The following is an 18,592-nucleotide window of genomic DNA, read 5'->3' as shown; positions in this document are numbered from 1 at the left end:
GAACTGAGGTTAAAAGCCTACATATGGCGTCGGTCCATTTGACTAGGATTGGGCCACTGCTCTGGAGCCTTACTGCTAACCCTTTGTCCTACAGGGCTTTGTTTTAGCCTTTGTTCTCTTAATCATCTGATCCCACTGCTTTTCCTCTTAATTGATCCTGCCTACCTTCTGCCTCAATTCTGAGAATGTTAGTTGCATAGTGAAAAAACACAGACAAGACCTGCCTGAAAACAGGAGTTGTGCTGGTCCAGATCTTTGAAATGTACCTTTTGTTTTAATAACGTACCTTTATTCTCCCTCGGAGTGCATTATGGGAAATTATCGTAATCAGGCTGTTATCTTTGCCTTTTCATGCCAAGCGATTGAACTCCAGAGGAGCCTTCCTGTTAATGCAGTGTGGTGGTTGGGAATGCACCTTTTTTCCTCCTCTGCAGTGAAAGCTTATTTAATAACTGTCTGAATGGCAGCCATTACTGTGAGCTTTTGTGAGGCTCGCCGCTTAAGGGGTCGGCCAGAAAAAGAAGCTCTCACCGTCGTGCAAAGATCATGCTGCAAATCACCCAATTTGCTGGGACTTGTGGCGTTCTGTGGTGCCTCAGCAGAGCCACAGCCATACCTGTAAGCTATGAAGGAAAGTGACTTGTTTTTTTTAAATGCTTGTACCATACTATTAATCGCATATGCTGTGAAATCCTCGCTGTAGCAGTTGAAGTCCTTTGTTCGGTATCTTCAAGCCGTACAGAAATGGGTGTGTCTCACGGTTTTGGCTTTGTTTGAAAATCGCCAGAAAGTGTTGCTTGTCCAATGGCCGGTAAACAGTTTGGGATGCGTTAGAGAGACAGCTGTTTCTGCCATGTACAGATTTTTTTTTAATAGGCCTCAAACCTGTGCTGTTTCCACAGATGTGGTGTTGAGGTGGTGATAATGCTAGCGGTGGTTTTGGGGACTGGAGAGTCTGTGCAGCCATCTGTTTGCAGTTTTTATGGTTTAAATTGTGGTGAGAGGGCAGTTTCAGCAGAGACAAAATTCATCTTCCAGGGTAGTGCATTTCTGTAAAGGCATGCCTTTCTGTTGCTGCCAGATAGCGGTGGTTTTTAGCTTTAGCATCATTTGGGGGGGGGTGTGTGGGGGAGGGGAATGCTCCACCCCCCCACCCCCCCCCCCCCCCCCCCCCCGATGCTTTCGCTGAGCCCTCTGTATTTGTGCGTCACCCGCTTTCCTTCGTGTTTTTCTTTATTCCCTGATATTTGAAAATCGCTTGGGAAGCCTTTAATAACCCCCAACTCAGACTTGCCCCTTCTTCCCATCTCGGTGTAATAGCGAACGGCGAATTAAGGGGTTATTTCCCTGGGGGGTGCGGATATGAGAGGGAGTGTCAGTCATCCCGTGCTCCGCGCTTCTCCGCCCGCCGCTGTCGGCCCGGCGGTGTTGTCAGGGAGCTTCCCCGCGCTGCAAATGAAGAGCTCCCGCGCACGCACCCGTCTCGGCGCCGAGGGAAAAGGCGTCGGCCACGTGGAGATTCGTCTCTGTTCCAGTCCACTTCAGGTGCAGTAGGGTCCGGTGAATTACCCTTTAATTTCATCCATTTTAAAAAGCAGAGCTGTAACATTAAGCCTAGGGAGTAATGTATGCTAGGTTTTAGTAAATGTGTTAATGACAGAAGGGACAGGATTTACTTGAGGACCGAATGGTTTGGAAGATCACTTGCACATAACTGCTTGTGTCTGCTGTACAAGGATTCCAAAGGGAAAGACACAAATGTGGTTAGGCTCTCATTAAATGAGTTTTGTATTACTGGGCTACCACAATACTATACAGCAGGGCATGTAGTGCAGCTGTGTGGAAGGGGGAGGCCCATACCTGACAAAATCTCCACCCTCCCCCACCTCACCACAGGGTGTTCAGTATCTACTGTTTTTCTGTTCGTTCAATAAGGGGACATTTGTATTATATCCATTCCAAATGAATCATTACATTAATTACTCTGAAATTCAGCTTGCCACTCTCATTCCCTGAAGGTTATAGGCCTAATTGCCCTTCCACCCCTGGCCTAACCCTGGTGGCCCAAGTATATGATGCATTTACTGTTACCTTCCCCCAATTTCTTTGCAGAAACCCTCACCCAATTCATATAGGTGATATGGGTTTTTAACATGTTAGCCATTACTGGACTGTACACATTTTTAGCAGTTCACAGCGGCACTAGTAGGACATCCTTTCGGGATTTTGACCCAAAAATACATCCTTGTTGTCCATGTCCAGTTTCTTAAGCACTGCTTCACACCATCACCAATGAATATTTCCCCCTACTATAGTTGTGCTATTTGTGCAGGCAGAATTTCTCTGCGGTTCCTGGTGGAATGCTCAGAGCCCATACTTATTCTGTGTATTTTTCACTGTAAACGCAGTGTCTCATAATTCAGTTGATGTGCTATGTTCGAATAATTATGTTAATATCCACATCTGGTGAATGCGTTCCCCTATGCAGTAGACGAGGATTCACCTCTTTTCTCTTTGCCTATCAATAAATTACACAGTGATCGACAGCCAGTCCCTTGTCTAGCTGACACAATTGCCACAATTACACACACCATTTCACTTCAACAGGTTTGGTTCAAAAGAATATTGTGTGTACAAAAATTATCTAATGCCAAAACATCTAATTCCCATATAGTCTGTTGTGATTCTATACAGTGCATTGTGTCATACACCTTGCTTTTTGAAGCAGGTTCAACAGAAGAAGTCTCAGCATAGCGAATACAGCATTGGGAGAGCATCTGCAAATCTTGTTTGTTGTTGTCTGAGGTCAAAATGGCACATGCAGGGTATTATTAATTGACTCCCCTCCTCCTTTCCCAAGACACAGTGAAAAGGACTGAACTCTACGACCATCCATTTTAACCTCCCTGTGAACAACAGATGAGAGAAAGTGTTTCAGAACTAATTTAACCTGGACTATAGACTGGCAGACACATTTACACCTCGACACAGCCCAAACGGACAAACACGCTCGGCTAAGACACAGGGTCTGTTTTCTCACAGGGTTTTTCGATTGAAAAAGTTGGGACTTAAGTGTGAATTTCCTTTTTTTCCCCCCTCTCTGCTGCGGTAGGTGTGTGATATTCCACAGGGATATCCAGGTGTTGTTACAAAGTCTGAGGGAATAGTAGGAAGGCTGACACCGTTTGCGAGGTGCCCCTTCGACTTTGACTCCACTGTGCCAAGTGCTGCGTGGGCAGCTCGCAGGAATTCGCACCTGCTATGCTTAATCAATTTCAACAAATTAGACAACCTCGGGGTGAGACAAAGAAAACAACATCTTGGGATGTGTTTCATTGTAGTCCCTTTCCCTCTTTCTCTCTTGCTCCCTCCTGTCTCTCTCATGCTATAGTTTTCTTTTTTTTGTCCTCGCTGCTTTGGCAGAACCATTGAAATGGCAGTAAAGGGGTATTTTTAAAAATGACTGAAAATATATTCTCAGACATGATTTAAAGGTCAGTGTTTCATAAGAGGGGGTCTAGGTCAATGCGAAATGCACGTCTTATTTTAGACTGTGTACGTGAGAAAGAACACACAAGCGAATATGTAAAACTATAGGAACATTTTTATATTTACTGGAAATATGTGCTTCTTATATTTTACACCAATAGAAAAAAGATAATAGAAAAAAAGATCAAACATACAAATTTTAAGGTAATTGAGGTCAGAAGTCAAAATGACATATTTTTTATCTCATTATTTCAATAGACATATGACAGCTGCGTTTATGGGCTTTGGAGGAGCACTGAATCAACCTCATATTGTAAATCTAGGGTAAGATTAGAGTACAATTTCACCATCTATATCTCTTGAAAAGGGCTGGGACTACTTACTGGTGGAGAAATATTCTGTTTTGGTGGTGTCTTCGGGAAATGTGTTGTGACTGACAGTTAGCAGAGTGCAGTGTAATTACAGAGAATGTCATTGATTGGTTAAAAGTCCTGTCCTGTATTTACATTTTCATCTTATTGCCTTGCTCATCTAATCAAAGAGTGCAGCATGAAAAATTAGTTCCCTACTGGGAAGTTAGCCGGGCTAGTTTTAATAACAATCCACACTTTAAAATGTGTTATTATGCAAAGATAAAATAATTTTGTCAAAAAATAAGACGTCACAAGATTTTCACAGTGAGCTATCTAAAGCAACTTATAAGCCTGATTTTGATAATGTACGGAAATGAATGGAAACCAGCGGTTGCCCGGAAGGTAAACAAATTGTTAGGGAAAAACACATTTACAAATCTAAATAGCTGATGTACGCTTTGCAAATTGGTTTTCAGTAATGTAAAGTACACAAAATGTGTGGTAAATGGGCTTCATCGTCCAAATACCGGTACGGTCCTTTAAGGGAGGCAAACACCTTAAGAAGGCATTGGATGGGCGAAGGATCAACACAGCTTCAGGACCTGGTCTTTAAGCCCCAGTTGCATGTGACCTTTTGGGTTACGTGCTGGAGAGCACTGAGCTTTCAAAAAATCAAAAACAGGGCTTTTTCTGCCCATTGGCTCAAACTTCACCCACAGCGTGCTTCCTCACACGCACCAAGAATGTCCACATTTCTGTCATTCCAGTCAGGATTTTAAAAGTGACCTTCCTTCCCCGATTCACCTCTGTTCTTATAATTCAAGATCAGATTGGTTTCAAGGGCAGTGTGGCTGTTTCATTTTCTTGATATTTTGGTTTTGTAAAGGTTTATGGCGAGATTGCCAAGGGCAAATCATACAACTTGTTAGTAATTTTTCTAATAAGTGTTAGAAAAATTTTATTGTTGAATTGTATGTAAAAATTAATTATGTAATAATAAAATTTTCACCAATCAGTACAGCCCTCACTGTGAATTTATATGAGCGCAAGAGGGATGCACTGTGTATGTGTTATAAATATTCTGTGGAGTTACCGTATAATAACAATAATAATAATAATAACTTTATCTATATAGCTCCTTTCATACAGAGTATGTAGCTCAAAGTGCTTTGACAGATCAACACAGTCATACTACAATATCCGAATAAAACCATATCACCAAATCACAATGAACCATATCAGAACAATGAGTATAAGACCATTTAAAATAAGGGAAAGAGTTTGTAGGAAGTATAATAGACATTTATTAATCTGACTTGTTTATGACAATGACCTGTAATCTTCCCCAGGTGGCAATTATCGAATACTACTTGACAGGAGACCTAGGAAGCAGACTAAAGAAATTTGCCATGCTGAATAATAATGTTTTTCTGTTCTTTTTTCCTATATCTGCATTATTATATATATGAGAGTGTTACCTAGTCCTATCATCTATACAGACTTCACAGACAGTAGTTCTTTAAATATCCCTCTTATTAAGAATTTATTATGTTTTCATAACAGGTCTGAATAGTGACCATAATTTTGTCACATATGGGATATGCAAATATTGTGATGTACTCATATCACAAATGCATGCTAGTTATTATATGTTAATTATAGCATATGTACATGCATGGATCATATTCAATGAATTTTCTCATTGAAATTCTGAAAGAGAAGCCTTTCAAAAGGTTATACTAAAGTTAATGTGAAACCACTGATCACTTTCAGTCTAAATGTGCCTGACTGATAAGGTAAAACGCAGTGAGGAAAAGCACTATTGACAGAGTGCTTCTGTTGACTTGTTAAAAAGCCTCTGGGACAGAGCTACCTTACGCTTTTGCAGCAATCACTGGAGCAATCGCCAGCACGCCCTGCGCCTGATCCATATTCAGCACGGCAGAGTGAACACAGCTTAGATAACTGGGGCCTTTTGGATAGACTGTGTACTGATTGCATTTCAGATCAGGCACGTGAAAGATCGTATTATGCATTCCGCATTCCAGAGGCCCCCCGATAACCAAAGACGCAGCCCTTCCTCCCCCCCCCGAGAGCTCCGTTTCTTCAAGACAGCCGTAGCGCTTTGTGAGCATTAATGCGTGTTTGTTTATGTCATGGAATAAGGCTGGGCATGGTGAGGTGCCTTGCAATGCAATACATATCCCCATATGGGAGTCACAATACAATACAGATGCTGATACAGACAGAGAAGTGAATTTTGAGAAGAAAAAAAAAAGCGAATCAGATCACTGAGAAAAATTGAATACAACAGTTATTTACTGTGGACTGATTGCTTAAACCGGTCATCACTCACAGGGTTTGCTTCAGTGCATCATTCCCTGCTTCTTGGACAAGCAGACCGACGCTGACAGCTTTTATCGTTCAGCGAGCGCTGCCGTCTCTGGTTCGTTAGCTCTGGGGTCCTGAGAGATTCCTTGACATGGTGACTTTTAGTTGCATAATCAGCTCCTAACACCTCATCGGATCCCTTTAGCAGCTATGACTGAGGCCAGACAGAATTCCTCTTTACCTTCTGCTCAACAAGCACACACCATCACTCAGTTTACTCTCAAATAGAAAAGCTTTTACAGACTTTGCGAGAGACCTTCGGACAAGAAATGAGGTTGGTTTAAGAGACAGTGAAATGGTCCCTGTAATGGCCAGCTTCAATAAATCCTGAAAAAATACTGTAGCCCTAAAACGTTGCACACAATTTCATTGGCATTAACTGCACACGGAGGTAGCCTAATCCCCTGTACCTTTGAATTGAATATTATTAACCCTATGTGTCTTGTACTGCTGGAGAGTACACCCTCCCTAATTTTAGCTCTTGTTTCGTTTAGAGTTCCCTTTTTGCCTACCTAACATCAGCTCTTGTGCTGTTGCCAGAAATCAATGGCTCTCCAGACTCAAACGGCACCGTTCTCTGCAGTATTTGTGTGGCCTGTCACTCAAGGCGAGGGGCTTTGTTCGAACGGTGCGGCTGAGCAAAGGATCCGATACACGGTGCAGAAATTAACCTTTGGATGAAAAGATTGGCGGTTTGTGACTTTGAGACTTTTCTCAACTGCACAACTGTCTTCTGTGCTTCACTGATTTTTTTGTTGTTGTCTGGAATAAGTTTGTAAAAAAAAAAAAAGAAAAACAAGACATAATTAAACACTGTGTGCGTGTTGCGACCAAGAAAAGAGAAATAAAGCAGTAGATTCAGAAGAAGACCATATTTCTGGGTAAGGCTAGGAAAGGGAAACGCACTGCATGACTTGCTCCCAGTTGTTGCCGTTTTTTGCCGATTTGGGAGAGAACAATGGCGTAATTTATGTCTCTAAGCTGGGATCAGTGGTTGGCTGAACAAGATGTATGGAGCTCTATGGATACAATGCAAGCTGTGGAGAAGAGCTCTCCAGACTGCCTATCAATTAACAAGTGAATGTCAACAGTAGGATAATTAAAGGCAGATAAGTACAGATGGTGAAACTCAACCCTTCCACCTTTGACATTAACCCCTGCCTTCCACACATCTAAGCAGAATTGTAAATGCTCCATATAAGATGTCAGACAAATCAATGTTTTAATACATGAGCTGACTTGAGACAGTGTACTTCACTGTTCAGCTAATATTGCTTTTTACATATGCTATAATGCGTGAAGGGACATACAGGGAAGGCTATTCAAATTTAGTATGAAAAAAATCTGCTGTTTAGTTGCATTGTCCTATACATGATAAAACCCGGACCCAGTTATCAAATATTTAGATATATTTTATATATAATTCATTTCATTTATAAAGATTGTCTTTGCTAATATCTTGTAAAAGAATGTATCTTTATGAACTGTAATAACTGTTTGGTGTCTCTCTTTTTTTGAGATGTTTATGAATATGGACATTTTTTTAGTCATCAGGCGGTGAATGTTTGTTCCTGGGAGCTACGCTTTTGAAATGTATGTAACATAAAAGGGCATTGCTAGCAACATTAAAATTAAAAAGATTCCCTCTTCGCCAGAAAATGTAAAAGTAGGGTCCTCTGGAAGAGCTATTTGAACCAAACTAGAGAGACAAATTGCAACGATCAGCATCATTGCCCAGCTCCCCCCGGTGTTGGGGCGAGAGGGTGCGCTTGGTTGCGTGCATAGTGCCGCATGGAAATGCGCACATACACACACGCACGCTCACACACACACACACGCACACACACAAGCACACGCTCACGCATACACACACATACCCACAACTACACACACACACACACACACACACACACACAGACACATATGTACACATGCACACGATTCCGATTGATATATAAATTAAATACATTAATATTTCTAGGGAGCCCCGCCCAAGCAGTACTTGCATAAACAATCATACAAAATAATACAGCACAGTATAGTGAAGTAACCTATGTTAGAATTGGTTATATTTTGAAAAAAGGTAAACCGTTAGCACAGTCACGGGTAAAGACTGCATTCTCATTGGCAAGTGGGGTTGGCATATAAAAACGTGAAAATGCATGTTTTTGGTGACTGTGGCATGCAGCAGGAGCTACACGGTTAATGTGTTGTTTATTGAATAAAATATAAAACATATCCACATAAAGCAGCTTACTTTACATGTGAGAGTATGTGAGTTTTCTTCAATAGATCCTCTATTCTAGTTGGTTGTTTGTCTGTGAATCCTTTTCACCTGTTTGTCATAAGGAGGAACATGACACAGTACAATACAATACAATACAAAACAACAACAATAGCAACAAGCACATGCACAGGAACATGCATACATATGTACAAACATAGACAACACACCAGCAAGTTTCAGTTACAGTATTACTGTAGTACAATTAATGAGGAAGGAAATGCTGGAGGCCTGCCAAACATAAAGTTTAGTAGAAAGAATATTTGCACACAGCTGTGGAATTGTGGTTCAGTCAAGTACATTATGTGTGTGATATATTGGAAATGAGCTTGCATAGTGAGATAACTACATGATTGCTTTGATGACTATTGAAATGTTTGTGAATTAAGAGAAAAAATTAAGAAAAACTTGTTCTCTTGCATCAATATTCATGAAGGAGAGCCCAAGATGTCTGTGTAGAATAAGATGTCTTTGAGATTATTCATTTCCTTTGCTGAAAGTGAGTGTTAATGCTGATCTCTTTGTTATTAGTCATTATTATTACACAGAAAATGGATTCATACAGTGATTCAGGAGCAACAAATAAGAGTACAGCTTATTAGGAGTCATTGAGTGATCGAATATCGTATTATCTGCAGTGTGCATCCTTGTCATACACGTTCCTACTGCACTACAGCCAAAACTGGGGCTATTGCTATGTGTGGACGGTGACATTAACGGGGTTCATTTTGCCATCATCAAGCAATGTCAAAAGCGCTTGGATTTTTCTGTAAGTGGCCGTATGTTAACCAGTTTCAAAAGAAATAGTATTTGAGCCGCAGTGTGACTTGTTGATACGGAGTATTGTTCGTAGTGCGGTCTCAGTGTGACTTGTTGATACAGAGTATTGTTCGTAGTGCGGTCGCAGTGTGACTTGTTGATACGGAGTATTGTTCGTAGTGCGGTCGCAGTGTGACTTGTTGATACAGAGTATTGTTCGTAGTGCGATCGCAGTGTGACTTGCTGATATGGAGTATTGTTCGTAGTGCGGTCGCAGTGTGACTTGTTGTTATGGAGTATTGTTCGTAGTGTGGTCGCAGTGTGACTTGTTGATACAGAGTATTGTTCGTAGTGCGGTCGCAGTGTGACTTGTTGATACAGAGTATTGTTCGTAGTGCGGTCGCAGTGTGACTTGTTGATACAGAGTATTGTTCGTAGTGCGGTCGCAGTGTGACTTGTTGATACGGAGTATTGTTCGTAGTGCGGTCGCAGTGTGACTTGTTGATACAGAGTATTGTTCGTAGTGCGATCGCAGTGTGACTTGCTGATATGGAGTATTGTTCGTAGTGCGGTCGCAGTGTGACTTGTTGTTATGGAGTATTGTTCGTAGTGTGGTCGCAGTGTGACTTGTTGATACAGAGTATTGTTCGTAGTGCGGTCGCAGTGTGACTTGTTGATACAGAGTATTGTTCGTAGTGCGGTCGCAGTGTGACTTGTTGATACAGAGTATTGTTCGTAGTGCGGTCGCAGTGTCTTCATCATGCCTCGCCGACACGCTGCTCTTGACAGTAGTGAAGCAGTCCATTGACCCGAGCGGCGAGAAGAAGAGAGAAAAAAAGGGCCGTTTTCGGCAGAATGGCACATCTGCAACCGCGCGTGTTATTATGCGGAGGGCGCAGCGCGAGACCCATTGTCAGATTAGCGTTGCTGAACGATAAATCATGGAGCCGAATCTCACGGCTGGGACTCGCCCGCATCTCGAGCCCCGTGCCTCGCAGACACACCGCGCCGTTACGCTGTTGTGCCGTCTCGTTCTAACCCATGCAAATTTGTCCACCTCCGTTTGATTTTGTATCCAATAATGCATTGTAATTCGCTTAGGCAGAATCAGATTTGCTGAGATAGCGTGGATGGATGAAAATGCGTTTTTGAGCATGTGATATTTTTTTACACTTTTTGTTTTATTGAAATGCAGTATTATTAAATAAAATAAGGGTGAAGATTAGAGTATTTGAGATATCGGCAGCGTTCCATCTTTACATTTCTGTTAACTGAAATAAGGCCAAAGAACCTTTCCTCATCTCTGGTCATAGTTGTCCTGTTATAGTATCGCATTTTATGTACACCACATTAAATACTGGGTGTTGTGTTTCAGTTTTAATGCAAAAATGAGAGTTAATGCATGCCAGGTATTTTAAATTGTGGAACAGTATGCCCTGTTTTTTTAAGTAATAACTTTTTTGTTTTGTATTTTGCATCATGCTCATTTGTTTATACTTCCTTTAGTTACAGCTGGTAACATTTTCATGAAACATTTTATTCTGTGAAATGTTGCAGATAAAGCTATTTTTCACTCCATCCTGTGCCTTTATTGACAGCTGCATAGTTAATTATCAACACCTGATGACAACCACAGCTAGATAATCACTGTAAATGTGACTAGATCAGGTGCAGTATGGTATGGTGTTGCGATTAACCAGCTCAGTACCAATCTGTTCAACTGTGTTCCTTCAGTACAGAGTATATTATTTTTATATGAATATTGTTATTATATTTTCTGAGATCATTATTACCATTATAAATAAGCAATGCACTTATTGCAACACTGCATACTATAATTCCACAAGACCGTTGTTCTTGCCTTTTTAGCTGTGCTCTGTTATTGTAAGATAAGTAATTACTGCATAAACTGTATTTTATAAGCAGTATAATAGACTATGATATTTTTTATGCTTATAAAGAGATAAATTAGACACTATATGTTTGTAAAACTACATAGGTCTACCAAAGCTGCTCTGCCCTTGTTCATCATTTCCATTGTATACCATGAAATTCAATTTCCATATCTGTTGCCTTAAACCATATTTCCTTGGTGACTATATGTTGCCATGACTGCAAAGAAAACAAGCTATTTAGCCAATCAGAGTCAAAGACAGTGTAAGTGGGTCTCTTTTATAAACAGACCTGTAGAAGACAAACAGAAAATCCCACCATTTCCCCCTCAAAGATTAGCAAATGCAAACAAATCCTTTGAAGAAAAAAAAGCAACAACTTCTCAGTACATTAAATAAAATGAACTTTGTGGTTTATAAATGGTTAAAAAGGAAGGTTAATTGATTTGCTTGACATTTAACTTGAAACCACAATATATTTCTGGTTGATTGACTGGAAATGCGGGCTGTACAGTCTTAGAAGAAAGGAAAGAAATGAACTTCCCTTTGCAAACAGCGCAGCCCAAGGGCCCTCACAGTCAAAATGCGGTACGTAGGCTTGAAGATTATAGCGGGTTCCTTCACCATGTGTGTTTGACATTTGCACACAGATTTTAAGTAAAGCATTATGCGTGAAATGTAAAGTTCCTCTAATGAGCTCTCACAAGAGCAGATGTCACGGAATGTTCTCTCCTGAAGTCGCAGAGAGCTCCTACATCGTCGCGGCATTGTCTCCAAGCCAGTAGGTGCAGGCAAGGTGGACGTCAGCCATGCAGACATACGCATAGGAAACAAGGCTCTTTTTTTCCAGGGAGCCTTCAAAGGTGTCAGACAGCAGTACTTCAGAAGGTCAGCGGTATGTCAGTGTTTGTACCAACTGTCCTTGGAGAAAGCTTTACTTCCATTAGTCACTCTTGTAGCATGTTTCTCTTTGTGATCCCCTCTGCTCACTTTGAGGTCATGTTACAGGCCACACACAGAATAGGCACAATTTTACACCTTTTTACTGAGAGCAAGGCTGCCAGATCCTTAGGTTGTAGATTGCCAGAAAGCCCATGTGTAGTTAATAGATCAAATATAGGAATTGTTAGAGGTTTTTAGCAAATATTATTGTAGCTATTACAAGAAGCTAATTATTTATATGCAGTTTAATGGTAGTTAAACAATGGAAGGGATATTTGAGCTTCAGAGTGCTGTACGTATTTGTTTAAAGTTTTAAAAGTGTGTTCACATGTCTTCATATGCGAACACAATAAATTACATCCACATAATGACATAAAGGCATAAATGACATCAGCCTTTGATTTATTTAAAGCTGGACAATGCAGTTTAGAACTGTAAACTTAGTAGAACTGAGGTGTGCTATGCTTCAAATCCATGATGAATTTTCATTTTGGTGGCCACATCCAGTTTGCTGCCAGATCTCACACTAGATTAAGCAGCGTTTCGTTACTATTTTTGTAATCTGTGCAGCCCCGTATCTAACAAATTGGATATGAAGCGCAAATAAAATTAAGCACCCAGCTTTAACATAGCCGAGCATACAAGTGGGCAAAAAATATAAAAACCAACAGAAACAGGAAGAAAAAAAAAGACCCTGCAGTCAGCTGGAAAAAAACTAGCCCAATTTGGCATGACAAAGCGCATTTGGCAATCCTGGCCGAGGGCCTCCTCTTCATAGTACAATCAACGCAAACACACAATGTTTGTAACTGAAACCACAGAAGAAGCAGAGATTTCGAACCCCTCCCCCATTTCACCCTCCCCCTTTCCCCACTCCCAACCCCCCCCACCCCCCCGCCGCCCACACACACGATAAAGAGGAAGAGGGATACAGGCGGATCAGAAGCATCTCTAAAATAAATTGCACAACTAAACAAAATCTTATCTTGAAAATCTAACTAGCACCTTTGCCCCACGCGGCAGATTGCTGCATCTCTCCAGGCTCTTTGCACTTGTGAATGTGTCGACACAGAACTATGGTCCAGACGGAGCTCGTAATTGCGATGCTGGTGAATTAGCAGATAAGCTGAGTCTGGGGGTGAGAGATAATTGTGCATTTTATCTAAAGCCCCCCCCCCCTCCCTCCCACACACACACACACACACACACACACACACCTGCGCTTTGCGCATGATTCGTTACCTGTCCAGTGTGCAGGACTGCACTGGATTCACTATAATTTAATATGAATATGAATACAGTTTGGATACTGTTTTATTATTTAGACTAGAATGTTATTTTATTTTTTTAAACATTTTTTTAGTCACCCCTCCATTTACCAGAGAACACGAAGTTGGCTAAAATAAAAACAGTCACTTATCAGCGACACAGTAGCTAAGACCTCTGGGCCACATCCCTCCCAGGTTGAGGGATGTGGCCTTCGGAGTTGTGCTGCTCATCATTTAGAATTCAAGGCAATGAGCTAATATTTTTATGTCTTCTTTGGAGGGAATATCAGAGAGAATGACTTTAGACCTCCATAGGATAATTTCACTGACATTGTTTAAACCAAACCAAATTCAAGAGTAGTTGTGTGAATAGTATGTGAAGTCAAAACTTGATGGTTGATATTGTACCTGTATAGTTATAAATGCAAATTCTGTACACACATTATGTGAGTATATCCGGTACTGACTATAAAGAAAACCTTTAATCAATCCATGTAATAACACATTTACTTTAAAAGTTATCACTATATGACGTACAGACATGACAATTGCATTGTGACCGGAAGGCTACTGGTTTGAATTCCAAGGGAAACACTGGAACTGCTGTAACCGTGTGCAAAGCTCTTGACCTGAATTGCTCATGTAAGGTTCCAGCTGTGTAAATGGACAAAATGAAAAATGCTGTCTGTTTAATGCCTGAAGGGCATCTTCTTAACAATGCCATTGTGATGTGAAGCATAACCACCCATTGCTTGGAAGGGTAGAAAAAGTTGCAGCCATACAATGCTAGGTGGCTGAGATTGTGAGTGGATGGGCCCCACAGTCTTTTATCAAAATCTTGCGATGCCTGTGCTTTAGTGGAGTCAACCAGCAACCACTTGCCTGGAGTCTACCCGCATAAAATTGTACATAACATGCACTCATTTGATACAATGACTGCAGAGCTCAGTAAGTAGTAAGCAGCTGGCATCAAATGCCTCGGTAGATAGCACATGCGTGTCGGCTGTCTTCCAGAGTGACAGAGTGACATTCCAGCGCTGAGAAATGCAAACTGACTTTACAAATTGGAAGACAAAAAAAGAATTGGAGTGAACGTTATTTTAAGTACTGTATTACTGAAGGTGCAGTGTGTCTGCATGCAGGAGTGGGGAAGAGACGACCAAAGGGGAAGGTGGTCAACATGGAGGAACGACATGGTCAACAGGGGAGACGCGCAGTCAACAGGGAAGAGACACATGGTCAACAGGGGAGAGGCTCGTGGTCAACAGGTCGGAGGTTCATGTGTGGCGAGAGCACAGGCAGGGTGTGGAGCTGTGGCGCTACATGCTGCAGGGCTGGAGTTATGAAAGGCGTAATGAGCATGACCGTGGCCTGTGAAGTGCAAGGCTAAAATGAGGGTGTCCTGAGGGGAGTGGCTGCTGTGGGCAGGCTCCACTGTTAGATAATGATGTGCATTTCTTTTCCCTCTGATGAGACATCCCCATACCCCCCCCGCACCCCCACCCAAGGCCGCAGGCTGTGTGTGCCTGCGTGTTTGCTGCATTCCCCTTTGTCCTGCGCGATGATGTCACACTGTTACAAACAGGCCGACACCTGGAGGGAGAGATGAAGGGCTTATCTCATGCAAAAGCTATCAGCTGACCCAGCTCATTTGCATTACACCCAGAACACATGCCTGCGGGTGCTGGATTTTGATGGATTTCCAAATGTTTTGGGATGTGCTGTTGCCAAAGAAGACTTGCCTCAAGCACATATCTTCACTTTTGGTGAACGAAGACGAAAAGAAAAATGAGCTTTGTTTTTTTTTTCATTTTTCAACTACCCTATATATTCTCCAGTTCTTATAATGGCATCATAAGCCACAAATATGACATAGTCATTCATAAAAATATAAAAAAGCATGCATAAACAAATATCAGACATCTTATCATGTGGCACAGGGGCTATAACTTAGTTCACTTTCAAGTGCTTATGTCAATTTAAATGTAAGTATCCGTGAATGATTATAAAGATTGTTGGTAGTGGTAAATGAAGGCTACACTGAACACTGAAAGGAGATTGGTTTATAAGTCATGGTAATTGTCATTTTCAGAGAAACTGATATGTTAGGTTCTTCCCTTAAATGATCATGAGTCTGTCATGCCATTGCCGCTCCTTCTTTCCTGACTGCAGATTAATTAACTGTATGGGGGGGCTGAAGTTGGGTTTATAGCAATATTGTCTTCTTCATTTCTTCTATTTGTTCTTCATACTGGAAGAAGGTATGATTCTCTGCACGCAGATACACTCCCAGTGGAATTGCATCTATTCTCGCGGCAGAACCGTCTCTCTGACCTGTAACCCCCGTTTTTTCAAATGTGCTACGTTTTTGCCCCATAATGCATTAGGTGAGGGGCACGGTGAGAGCTTGACAATGAGTCCAATCGACGTGGGAGGGGCAGGCAGACTCACATTTGGAAGTGACTTTGACTTTGACAGTGTTCGGACTTTCCTGACTCTAGTCACTGGCCTAATGGCTTAATTAGAAGGACTCCTCAAAAGTGTGTGCCTGGTTGTCTGTGAACAGCATGGAGTGAGGAGCATGCCCAGTACTGTGCAAAGATTTCTTTTCTCGCACCAAGACAGCAGAGAGCAGAAGGTGTGCCCTGCTGCTTGTGCTCACTGAGGGATTGTGGGGCAGCTTATATGTGATATGACTGCATGTGTGTCAGTGCGGCCTTCACTGCCCATGAGTTACCCATAAATGAATTCTGATTTTTTTTCTTCTTCTCTCATGAATATTCACAGACCATCCCTGCGAGTCTGGTCTCGTAAAAAAATGACATCGCTCTCTGTCACTCGTTTCGGTTGCACGTAGAAGGACGCCCAGTGTCTTAATGGATCACACCACAGAAAGGCAGGAGAAGCGTGTTTAATTTTGTTTGCTTCCAGCCATGCCGGGAGAATCTCTGCGTGGTCATGCCGGCTGACCTTCGGCTGCTCTGTTTGCTGAATACTGTTGGGCTTCCTGTGCATTCCTATACAGAATGTACACATGCAAACAAAAATCTGTTCAAATGTTTGATTTAGTTCTACTGTGTTACTTTTGGCAGATGTCCATTAAAATAAGTATACCATCTGCTATTTGGAATACTTCTTTAATTTGGAATACTTTCATTTTTAGAATGCCCTATCTCATTTGTAGTCCTCCAGTCAGTTTGTTAGAGCACATACTTGCATGCTTGTCCTTCCGTGTACATTCTGTCAACCACCACTCATTTCGGTCCGCCAGCTGAGCTGTGCAGCTGCGCAGCCTTTGAGCCAGAGGACAGTACGCTCAGCTGGCACAGGCAGACTGCAGGTTCAACCAGAGATGTTGCTCGTAGGGTACTTGTCCTCCTCTTGCTGTCTTCCATGATGGAAACGCTAGTGCTAATATTGAAGCCCCTTGTCCTTCTTTAGTTTGCCTGTTTATACATATAAAAAACACCTTAAATACAATGAAAGACTATGAATACATTTCGCAAACACACGTTTGAAATGTGTATGTGCGTGTATGTATATGCATATGAGGCATTGGAATTGCCAATGCTATTAATAATGTTCAGCAACCTATAATACGCAATCATCGGAACTCTGGGAACCACACGAAACAACGTAGTTGGTTACAAAAGCCTTGTTATTTATTCATCAATGACGTGGGTAGAGAGAACTTTTTTTAAACTAGTCACAGCCTTCAGATGATTTTTTTCCCTTGATCGAAAGGGTGTTAGGGCTTTGAAAATAATGCATGAGAATTTCTCTCGCTTCTTCCCTTGCTCCTTTTCGACGGCAGCTCAGTCTCTGGCTCCTCCCTGTAATATGTAGTCGGTGCTGTATGTCCTGCATAAGCTTTGGGAGTTAGCTATGTACAGAGGTCTACACTGAAGTGGAACATTGCCAGTTTGAACAATGCTGTCACGGGCCCCTTGGCATGTGTGTGAACGAAAGACGGTTTCATTTTTTGTTTTGCCTTTTTTTGTGTAGTGTTGCATGACATCACTTGCCATCATCATGCTGGAAGTGTTCTACTCTTGCTGAAAACAGTTATGAGTGAAAAATGAATTTCCATAACAAATCCATCCAAACTCTGTTTTGTCATGTAGTCTCATTTTCATCAGTGCCAGTTTGCAGGTGTACCCTGGAGTATTGTGAGATTCTAATCGAATACTATTGGGCACTGTGTGTGTGTGTGTTACAGCTGCCTTACCTCTTCCCATCCAAAGAGCAGTGAGTTAAGGGTCACTGATGTCCTGGTCATGTCGGAGTGATTGCTGGATTCTTGGCTTGCTGTACTTCATCAGCTTGCCTCATTGCTAAAGTCTGGGATGCTATCAAGTATTATTTTGCGGGCCATCTACCCCATCTGCTCCCCCAAACTTTCAGTCAGCATTGGTGAGCAGACCAAGCAGGAGGACAACCTGTTCAATCGGATGCAGCCATTGGCCAGGGCGTATATATTTATGCGGGTTTTGCAGCGCAGGCCGTCTGTCTTCTTTATGCAAATTTCTGGCCTTCTCTTCACCTCGGCCTCCTGGGCGAGGTGGGCACAGGGAGCGAGCTGCGCCGGAGGGTCAGAATAGCGTGGGAAAGCAGACACCTCTGCACTGCGTGTTGGAGCCCTGTGGGGATGGATATTAGCAGCTCCGTGCGTTGGGGCACCTGAAACTGCTGGAGGCTCGCCCTTACCCACGAGGTCCCGTGTTGTGGCTTGTTCGCCCTCCCTCACCCACGTCCCAAAGCACCGTCTCACGGACGTACCTCCAACTGTCAGGGATAGTGGCTGAGCTGACAACTGGAACAGAATCGTGGGTGTTTGTGCTTTGTCCAGCCACTTGGGCTGAGCTAGCGCAACGCACTGGACAGAGACTAGTCTGACTCTGCGTGGCCACTGCTACGCAGGCAACGCAGAGACTTTAGACAGCCAAGGTGAGCTGGACTGCTGAACGCTGCCTGACATGACATACTGTAGGCATATAAAAACATGAGCGCTTACACAGTTGTGTTGCTGTATGTTAAAAGACAATGCATTGTAGCAGTTTCAGTTGAACTGGGAGCACGAGTGGCACTCGGGCTATGTTTTTACAAAGCCAGTCGCAAAGACCTGTGGAATGTGGTTGTGTGTGTTTTCTGCCATTTAAGATAGGATTGGCAGGGCTGGTGGTGTGCCAATCCAGGAACAACCCAGGGTGATCT

At 42.3% G+C, this 18,592-nt stretch overlaps 1 protein-coding gene across 2 annotated transcripts in view; it reads left to right on the top strand.

Moving 5' to 3' along the window:
* Positions 1–18,592, top strand: part of nexmifb (neurite extension and migration factor b) — a 72,007-nt gene that overhangs the window by 36,392 nt on the left and 17,023 nt on the right. The window lies entirely within an intron of this gene.

This window comes from Anguilla anguilla, chromosome 3 (assembly GCF_013347855.1).
Source record: "Anguilla anguilla isolate fAngAng1 chromosome 3, fAngAng1.pri, whole genome shotgun sequence".
Classification (NCBI taxonomy): Eukaryota; Metazoa; Chordata; class Actinopteri; order Anguilliformes; family Anguillidae; genus Anguilla; species Anguilla anguilla.
Note: the sequence above shows the minus strand (reverse complement) of the source record. Positions and strands in the feature narration are given on the sequence as shown.